The following is a 10,868-nucleotide window of genomic DNA, read 5'->3' as shown; positions in this document are numbered from 1 at the left end:
CTGTCGACAGAAGAAGGAATTTGATAGACTGTGGGAACTAAAACAGGTCAGTGACACCTGTCAAGTGTCAGTATCCGAAGTCCTGACTCCGGATGAACTGTAAACAGCTGCAGTCTCCAAGCAGGGTTTAACACAATTAACTTTCCTGTGTGAAAGAGTGAATGAAGAGTGAATGAAGAATGAATTGGGAAATATATGCATTCCCTTGAGGGAGGAGGGTGGTAATAAGGGGCAGGGTCCCCACTGGTTTTTAGAAACAAAATTCCATGACTTTTCCATGACTTTCCATGAGCCTCAATAACATTTTCCATGACTAGATCCACAGGTCGCCATTTCCGAACACGCAAACTTTTTACGTCTTGTCACTGCCAGTTTTGACACTGGCTTGCTTTGCACTGAATTTGAGTCAGTTTCTACGCAGTGTCTCTTCGACAAGCAAGTCAAGCATTTGCTACGCAGTCAGATTATCGGTAATGTTTGCTGGTCCTGTCATTTCACTAAACTGGACCACAGGCGGAAGGTATCGTTCACTGGACCACTACTTTCATAGAAAGACTTTCTATGAAAGTAGTGGTCCAGTGAACGATACCTTCCGCCTGTGACTGGACCAGCCACTGTTTGTATCCATCTGCACTTTCGTAAATTCCGTTTCGTAACCGTCACTGTGACTTGACGAACTGTCATTTTTTTCACCGCGATACACAGTTCATTGCGAAGATCTTCCTTGGTAATTCGTTCCAATTCCGCATACTTTTTGTTGTCAAGAAACAACTCGAAAGAAAGTTTCAAACTCATCATCCTCCATCTTGCTTGTCGAAGCGCTAAAGTACTTTATCGATGCAAAAACAAAAGCAGAAAACTTCGACGAAACCGACTCAAATGCAGCGCAGACGACACGACGAGATAACGGAAGGAAGTGAGCCTCGCTTTGGCTCAAGTGCCGTTAAAAATATCGTTATTTTCGTATGCAAATACGAACGAGAAGTTGGTCATACGAACAAGCCTTGTGCTGGCGACGCAAATCGCTGCTTGCTGGCAAAGGGGGGGGGGGGGGGGATGGCTGGGTGACGGCTGGGCGACAAAAATAGCCGCTGGCGTGCTAAAGGTTAATTTTTTTTTCTTTCTTATTTTTGTTAAATTCCATGACTTTCCATGACTTGAATTGAAATTCCATGACTTTCCAGGCCTGGAAAATTAAAAATCAAATTCCATGACTTTCCAGGTTTTCCATGACCTGTACGAACCCTGAAGGGGGTTGGGGAGGGGGGTTGGTGGTAAACTGAGTGGGTGCAAGGGGGGTCCTAAAACTGACAAAAGGATGGTCCACTTTCTGAAAACACTGGAACAGAGAACAGCTCTCTGCCATTTTTACATCTGCTGCACAGTCAATTTGGCTGTTGCTCGAGTCAGGACACAGATTCAAGTGAGTATCTTCATGTATTATGTTTTTTCCCCATTTGAACAGACCATAAAAGCTGAAATTCAGATTCCTTTTTTAAATATATAGGGGATTAACCTTCTGATTCAGTCTAAATCCTGTATCTGCAAACTGATTCCTAGCTTTTTGTGTTTTGTTTTCCTAATTGTAAAACACAGGCAGGTAAATGTGTTTGTTTCAGCGTGAATGTTCTTGCGCGCGTGTGTGTTTGTTTGTGTCAGTGTGTGTGTGTGTGTGTGTGTGTGACGGTGTGTGCATGTGCTCATGCCTTAATGTTGTAGTGTATCCATGCAGCTCTTTAGTGTTTGTTAAAAAATTTTAAAAATGTTAGTGAGTGTTTACATTATTTGTGTATGCTTGTAAAGATGGATAGATGAATGATTTGGTTGATGGATTTTGTCAGTTTAATTGACTCTAATATATTTTGTTATTCAGAGGTTATCACAATGTCAAACTGATGCATAAGTGGTCAGATGAGGATTTGCTTCAGCAAATAATTCTTGAAACCCAAGAAACTGAGTCTCCCTGTACAAAGTCTGGTAAGTACCAACACACACACACACACACACACACACACACACACACACACACACACACACTTACTTACTTACTTACTTACTTACTTCAGTACTTACTTACTTCTTACTTACAAAAGCTTTTGGTTACTTTCAGGATATTCAGTGTAATCAAGTACTAATGTTTCATTTGTTTGTGTGAATAGAAACACGGAAAACTATCCAAAGTTTTAACGCAGAAGAGATAATACGGAGGCAATTACCTTTTTTTAATTATCGGTTAATAATTTTTAAATAGAAGTACATGTAGTAATTGCCTGTTCAAAGGAGATAACATTCATAGTATCCATGTCTTTTGCAGACGCTGTTTGAAAGGAGATGAATCAGGCCGTCCAGGCAAGTAAGAAGCACCATGCATTTCAGGAGACTGTCCTTCGGATTCACGGATTACGGTTAGATAGATAGATAGATAATTTATTGCCAAGTGTACAATACATGAATGAACATAAAAAATACACGAGAAAAGCAGCTTGCTGTGTGATAAAAACAAAAATAAATAGCATTCATACATCACTGGCGCATAATCTCCTTTCTGCCAATGCTAAAAGTGAAACCTGATGACTTTGATGCGTCTCCATTGGCAAAATCTACCCCAAAATATGACGATTGAGCTGTTTCTTCAATCGAAGATCCTTTTGAGAACATGGTGAATGGGGTTTATCCTCCTGTTCGAGTCATGCATCAACTCCAATACTTGCTGATTGTGATTCCACCCCTCAAAAATGAATCAAGCTACCCAACTCCTGTACATCTTTCTCCTGTGTGTGCTTCCACAGTTTGTGTTACCCTGTAGGTGTATTCACATCAGCTTGTAGTATATATGTCAGACACTGCTCCTCAGTTTAGGTGAAACTACCACAGCATCTCTTCCATCTGTTTATGGAACCCCAACAAAGAAAATTCTGTCATCGATGAAGGAAGCATGCTATGTGACACCTCATGAGAAGAAGTTCAGCCGAAAAAGACTCTGCAACCCGGGACTACGGGAAAAAGTATGTTCGAAAAGCGAAGACACTCAGAGATGAATTTTACACAGGAATAACTGGTCAAACGGCTAAGACAAAAGCAGTACAGGAGGTCGACTGTTAAAAGTGCAAAATGTGTATTATTTATTTCGACCTTTGTGCACAACATTTTTGTGAAGAGGAAAGTACAACAAAAGGTAAGAATGCCAATTTGTTTTCTTGATAATGAACAGAGTAGCATGCAGTCAGGATCTAAAGCTCGTGATGTTGTTACCATTTGCATTGTGTGGTTATAATGCGCCTTCAGCCTTGTGTTTATTTGTTTGTTTGCTTGCTTGTTTGCTGCTTTGTTCGTTTGGTTTGTTGTTAGTGTTATTGGGTTTGTAGTTTTGTGCGTAACGCAAAACGATATGAGCTGATACAACATAAGGTTACCGATGGGCTTTCTTGAAAAACACAATAAAAAAAAGTGTAATGATTTCAGAGAGAGTTTTGTGGTTTTGTTTTTTTTTAGGTGGTTTTTTTCGCTATGAAAAGTACCGGCAATTTAATTTTTATTTATGCGTGTTGCGTTCATTAGGCCACACAATGAATGAATACATGAGTCCTTGATGATATTTTTGCAAGTGACTTGACATTTGTTTGTTTATGACGGTAATAAACTTTGAAAGACGATTTGAACTAATGTACAGTATAAGCTTTGCTTGGAAGCAGAACATGCTATGTGTGAGGAGGCTGCTTCTGACTGCTGTAGCACAGGCCACAGTGGGGTCTGTGTGGAAGTCAGAAGCAGCTATGGTGCACTGGGCTTTTCTAGCTCCAGAACTGACAAAAGAGCAGGAGTGTATTCTGGAAGCAGAACAAATTATACCTTTTTTGCATATGAAAAAGTTGTTCAATTAAATTGATTACTAGTGTGCATGACCAGTGTTTCCTCTAAGTCAAGTGTGTAAAATATGAGGGCTACAATCCTGTGTTTACTATTTTTTATAAGGGGTTGAAATCTTCAAGTGGCCATTTCTCAAAATGGTGGAAATCCAGTTACAGTACTCCCCGGTTAACGTCACTACCGTTTAAGGTCACACCTCTGATAACATCAATCAGGGTGTTGGTCCCGACCTAAAGCCTTCTTTGTATGACTAAGAAAACCTCGCTTAGCGTGACCTCGGATACGGGAACACCTCTTTTTAGGTGACCCCCGTTCCGGTCTCTAAATGCAGAAGACCACCGCTTAAGATCAAGCGAAACGAAAACGGAAAAAAATCTCCCGATATCAAAGATATTACACGATTTGCTTTGCGCGAAACAGTTGAGAAGCAGACGATCTCTGAGATCTCTGTTCATCTCGTGATAACGTTATTTTGTATGATAACGATTCACTTGCAAACTAAAGTATACAATTTGGTGTGTCAGTGGTAAATGTAAATAGAAATGTGTAATACAGACAAAGCAAACAAATAAACGTGTTTTTCTCGTAAAAATGTTGCGTTGTGCGGATGTTTGGGTGGCCACGTGATGTACACAAAACAAAGTGCGGGACGGACTCAGTGCAAGTTCAAAACACGAGAAAAACGATTTCGTTATGAGGGCAGCCACGGGGATGTATGTATTTTTCAAATGGTTGTAAACTAAGTCTTGTATCATTTTATCACCGTACTCAGGCCCCGTTCTTTTGTTCGTCACACCTAAAACCGTTATTTCTTGTGAGCGACGCAGCGTTATTGATCTCTTTTTCCATAATCGTTTTACTGCAAAGAAGAATCTATTCATCGATCTGACTAGAGAACCAATGTTTCGAATATGACGTCATTTTAGTTTTAGTGTAGGGATTTATTTGTTAGGTATTACAGTATGTCTCATTCTTTTATATTTCCCTTTGGTTGCTCGAAAGAAGAATGTTCATTCTATTTACTTTTTACATTTAGTCAAGTTTTGACTAAATGTTTTAACATAGAGGGGGAATCGAGACGAGGGTCGTGGTGTATGTGTGTGTGTGTGTCTGTCTGTCTGTGTGTGTGTGTGTGTGTGTGTGTGTGTGTGTGTGTGTGTGTGTGTGTAGAGCGATTCAGACCAAACTACTGGACCGATCTTTTATGAAATTTGACATGAGAGTTCCTGGGAATGATATCCCCGGACATTTTTTTCTTTTTTTCAATAAATACTTTTGATGACGTCATATCCGGCTTTTTGTAAAAGTTGAGGCGGCACTGTCACACCCTCATTTTTCAATCAAATTGATTGAAATTTTTGTAAAGCAATCTTCGACGAAGGCCGGACTTCGGTATTGCATTTCAGCTTGGTGGCTTAAAAATTAATTAATGACTTTCGTCTTTGGTCATTACAAATCTGAAAATTGTAATTTTTTTTTTTATATACGTTTACGTTCATCTTATTCTACATCATTTCCTGATTCCAAAAACATATAAATATGTTATATTTGAATTAAAAACAAGCTCTGAAAATTAAAAATATAAAAATTATGATCAAAATTAAATTTCCGAAATCGATTTAAAAACAATTTCATCTTATTCCTTGTCGGTTCCTGATTCCAAAAACATATAGATATGATATGTTTGGATTAAAACACGCTCAGAAAGTTCAAACGAAGAGAGGTACAGAAAAGCGTGCTATGCAGCACAGCAAAACCACTACCGCGCTGAACAGGCTCGTCAGTTTCACTCCGTTTTGCACAAGCGGCGGACTACGGTCAATGTGAAAAAATGCTGTGCGTTCAGTTTCATTCTGTGAGTTCCACAGCTTGACTAAATGTAGTAATTTCGCCTTACGCGACTTGTTTTTAATCTACTTTGACTAGTACAATCATTACATTGCATTTATTTAATCAGTGCATGCTGTGAGAATTTGGGAATGAGCGATACGCTAAATGCGAAAGAATTGTCTTTTATTAGCTACAATGTCAAATCACAATTTGAACTCAAAACTTGTCAGTTCAAGTTGTGTCAGATCGGTGTGTTGCTTTCCCCCTAAGCAAAAACTCCGTTTTTAGACTTTTTTTTCTCCCAAATAATGTACGTTTATGTAGTACAGACACTTTGCAACAAACAACACCTGGTTTAAAAAACATTGCTGGCGTCAACTGCATGCGTAGGAGCTTTTCCTAAACCGTTTTAACGCTATCTAACTGATCTATGTTCACTTTGGTGAATATATAACGGCGGATAATTACATTAATTAACTCATCGAGAGGGATGAATTTCCTCCACGGCTGTCTTTACCTGGTTGAAAAATATGCATTTTCACGATTTTTGTAGCATGTCAAAGTGCCACGTTTAACTGCGATCACGACTCACCTCACCCCTACCACCAATTACACAATTCATGCAGAGGTAAAAAAAATAAAAAAAATAAAAAAAATTGAAAGACAGTTAAAGACTATGCACCACTGGTACAGCCAGTAAAATATCCTCCACAGATTTGTTTTTTACATTCAGTCAATAAATAACAATGTTTTGACGAGAGCGGAGAGCGAGGTTTGTCTCTCTGGGTATGTGTGCGTGTGTGTGTTGGGAAGGTTTGATCAACTGAGTTGGACGTTTGACACACACACACACACACACACACACACACACACACACACACACACACACACACCATTCATACAAGATTGTATTTATTCAATCTTCAATCACCTGTTTCTTAAAGGCAAATGAGGCACAGCGATTGAACAAGAAAGAAAGGTTTTATATTTTCCCCAAAGCCGATATATAGTTATATACATGCAAACATTTGGTTCATCAAAACATATTCCATATTCATCGCCAAAACTTTTGAGGAGGCCTCCCGTGGGGGCGAAAATTGGATCATTAAAACATATTCCATATTCATCACCAAAACTTTTGAGGAGATTGTTTTTAAATATTTGCCTATATATACACACACAATCAGAGTTGTGAAAGAAACAACTGAAAGTCAGACTTCCGAGATTATAAAAATCTCTTAGCAGAGCAAAAGAGAGAGGGAAAAGTGTCCCTTCACAGATAGCTCTATAGGGGAAATCAGACCCTCCTCGGACGGGACCAAGATTTCAAAGAGAAGCTAACACCCCCGAAGGGGAGAGCGTATCAACAGAGAAATCTAGTACAGAGGAGGACCATTGTTTTACTACCGATACCAGACACGTGTTTCGACACTAATGTGTCTCATCAATGGTCTGATGGTAGAGATGGCGAGAGCCGTTGTCAACCCATGGTATCCAACTATAACGGAACCTCTCTCGGAGAGGTAGCTTCTGTTGGCATGGGAGACCACCCTCATCTGACAATCCCAAGAGGACATCTGTGAAGGGAAACACTTTGATTTAAGGTCAAAGTGTGTAAAACGCAATTGTAAAAAAAATAAATTGAAATTTAGACAAGTTTTAGACAAGGCAAATATTTAAAAACATATATATATATATACGTTGAAAGGAGAAGGCAAAGAAAACAACAAACTAGCTCTGTTTATATATATGTTATATTATATTATATATATTATATATATATTTTGATAATTAATACATCGATAATTTGTTAACCCCAAATTTCACAGCAATAGTTCAAATTTGACAGAATTATCTTATAGAATAAATGACATCCAGCAGGAATAACAATCTAATACAAAGTTTCAATAAAACAAACAATGCTCGCAAGGAACGATCATACAGGTTCTTGTGCGCTACATAAAATGTCTTAACATCTTTTAACCGGCTGCACCTCTTAACACCAAAATCAACAAGAAATTCCTCCGAGGTAGGAAAAACACCCCCGTCCTTACCATTCTCACTGCCACCAACTGAGAAGGCACTGCTAACAAGTGTGGTTAAAATACTATAGTGCACCATACGAAGGAAGGGAGGTAAACGCTGAAAACATGGAGAAGATAAGGAAGAGTTATGCCGTAGTTGATCCCCCAAAAAAACCAAAATCCACCAATAATTCCCTAACCGTGTGTTTGACTGGTCCCAATTTTTGTAAGGACCGTCTCAGGAATGTATAGAACCTGTTCACCAAGTTTGGTGACGATCGGTCCGTTCATTCTTGAGATCTACTTGCGAACACAAACACATCGAGTGAAACCTATACACACCCCTATACCGGGGGTGTAAATACAAAAGCAACGTGCTTTCCTCAGAACTGAGACTTTACTTTCATCCTAAAAAAATTTTTTAAAGACACACTCTTTCCCGTGCAAACAGTACGGCTCTAGATCTCAGATTTGGCCAGGCTTTTACATGGGGTAAGACCATCCCTCCACTTGGTCACATACCAAAAATCAACACCCTGACAGTTTGTTTGGGTGAGTTGGAATTTTTTGATAAATACATTTCTCCTAAATTACGAAATCAAATCATCAAAAAACAAGAAATTCCTCCGAGGTAGGAAAAACACCCCCGTCCTTACCATTCTCACTGCCACCAACTGAGAAGGTTATTTCCCTTTGACCATTAATATGTCCCTCTATAAGTCCTTGTAGAATCTTAATCCACCAATAACTCCCTAACCGTGTGTTTGACTGGTCCCAATTTTTGTAAGGACCGTCTCAGGAATGTATAGAACCTGTTCACCAAGTTTGGTGACGATCGGTCCGTTCATTCTTGAGATCTATATGCGAACACAAACACACAAACAAACAAACACATCGACCGAATCCTATACACACCCCTATACTGGGGGTGTAAAAAAGTCCCACTGTTAGCGGAGAGCACCAAGGCTGTTATTTTTTTGGTATGTGACCAAATAAAAGGATCGTCGTATCCCATGTAAAAGCCTGGCCAGATATGGGAGAGTGAGTCGAACTATTTTACACGGGAAAGAGAGTGCCTTTAGAAAAAAATGAAAGTGTTATGTTTGCTTACATTTAAAACTAGAGTCGACTTATTACAATAATTCTTCATTCTCTCCAATCATATTTGTAATGTGGGCAACCGTTTCTGCGCAAATAACCTTATGGTCAGCATACAATAAAAGATGCATATTTCAAAAGAGCATTTATTTGAGATTCACCCTTTCTAACATTATGAGCCTCTTTTGCTGAGGTACTTAAACCTCCAAGATTACTAACTAAGTTTTCTTTTAAATAATGTAGAAATAAAGCATACAAAAACAGTAATAAATGTTTCACCCTGCAGCATTTTAAAATCAGAAGAAATAGGCGTGTATTTTTTTGGTATACACTGTATTGTTTGTTTGTTTGTTCGTTCATGGGCTGAAACTCCCACGGCTTTTACGTGTATGACCGTTTTTACCCCGCCATTTAGGCAGCCATACGCCGCTTTCGGAGGAAGCATGCTGGGTATTTTCGTGTTTCTATAACCCACCGAACTCTGACATGGATTACAGGATCTTTTTCGTGCGCACTTGGTCTTGTGCTTGCGTGTACACACGGGGGTGTTCGGACACCGATTGGAAATACATTTCAAACTCACACTGATAGCAATGAACTAGTTATAAAGCCAGCTCTGACTGAGCTACATCTCCGCTCCTAACATCTTTTCTGCTTCAGCTTTCAAAAGCTTATCATAGGCCTTTGGTCAACAGCAATTGCTTTACTATTTGTCAAGTTCTTAATAGAGGAAAACAGTTATGTTTCGGTAAAAAGGAAATTCAACAATTCGTTCGCATTGACTGTTAGTAGAAATGGACACAGGGAAAGCATGAGACATTACATTATAGAAACATGGACTTGTGGGAGCATAGAGCTTTTCGGCACTATGTTTTTCCCAGGTCAAAGTTCCTTAAATGATCTTACCCCAATGCTCATTTACCGCACAGGATTCGTCTCAACATATCATTGCCTCTTAAACCCTCTTCGCACGACACTCCTGAAGTAAGAAAGATTTTTCAATCCCACAGTTCAGAGTCCCACAGGTCTGCATGCAGTCCCAAAGCTCTGCAGTCTCACAGCTTTGCATGAATTATCCCAGCTCTGCGGTCCTACAGCGCTCTGCAGTTTCACAGCTCTGCATGCAGTCATAAAGAATACAGAATATTGTCCCAAGTCCCAAAACTTTAAAATCCCACCCCTGTCATGTCCCGAAGGTATACATCCCCAGATTGTTCTTCTTCTTCTGCGTTCGTGGGCTGAAACTCCCACGTACACTCGTGTTTTTTGCACGAGTGGAATTTTACGTGTATGACCGTTTTTTACCCCGCCATTTAGGCAGCCATACGCCGTTTTCGGAGGAAGCATGCTGGGTATTTTCGTGTTTCTATAACCCACCGAACTCTGACATGGATTACAGGATCTTTTTCGTGCGTACTTGGTCTTGTGCTTGCGTGTACACACGGGGGTGTTCGGACACCGAGGAGAATCTGCACACAAAGTTGACTCTGAGAAATAAATCTCTCGCCGAACGTGGGGACGAACTCACGCTGACAGCGGCCAACTGGATACAAATCCAGCGCGCTACCGACTGAGCTACATCCCCGCCCTCCCAGACTTTTCAAGCCCTAAAGTAGCATACTGTGATACAGAATTGTTCAGATTCTAATGTAACTTTGAATTACAAAATTAAACAAGTCGCGTAAGGCGAAAATACAATATTTAGTCAAGTAGCTGTCGAACTCACAGAATGAAACTGAACGCAATGCCATTTTACTCGTAGCATCGTCAGGCCACCGCTCATGGCAAAGGCAGTGAAATTGACAAGAAGAGCGGGGTAGTAGTTGCGCTAAGAAGGATAGCACGCTTTTCTGTACCTCTCTTTGTTTTAACTTTCTGATCGTGTTTTTAATCCAAACATATCATATCTATATGTTTTTGGAATCAGGAACCGACAAGGAATAAGATGAAAGTGTTTTTAAATTGATTTGGACAATTTAATTTTGATAATAATTTTTATATATTTAATTTTCAGAGCTTGTTTTTAATCCGAATATAACATATTTATAT

This window comes from Littorina saxatilis, linkage group LG1 (genome assembly GCF_037325665.1).
Source record: "Littorina saxatilis isolate snail1 linkage group LG1, US_GU_Lsax_2.0, whole genome shotgun sequence".
Lineage (NCBI taxonomy): Eukaryota > Metazoa > Mollusca > Gastropoda > Littorinimorpha > Littorinidae > Littorina > Littorina saxatilis.
The sequence above is the reverse complement of the archived record's forward strand: the minus strand, read 5'-3'. Positions refer to the sequence as shown.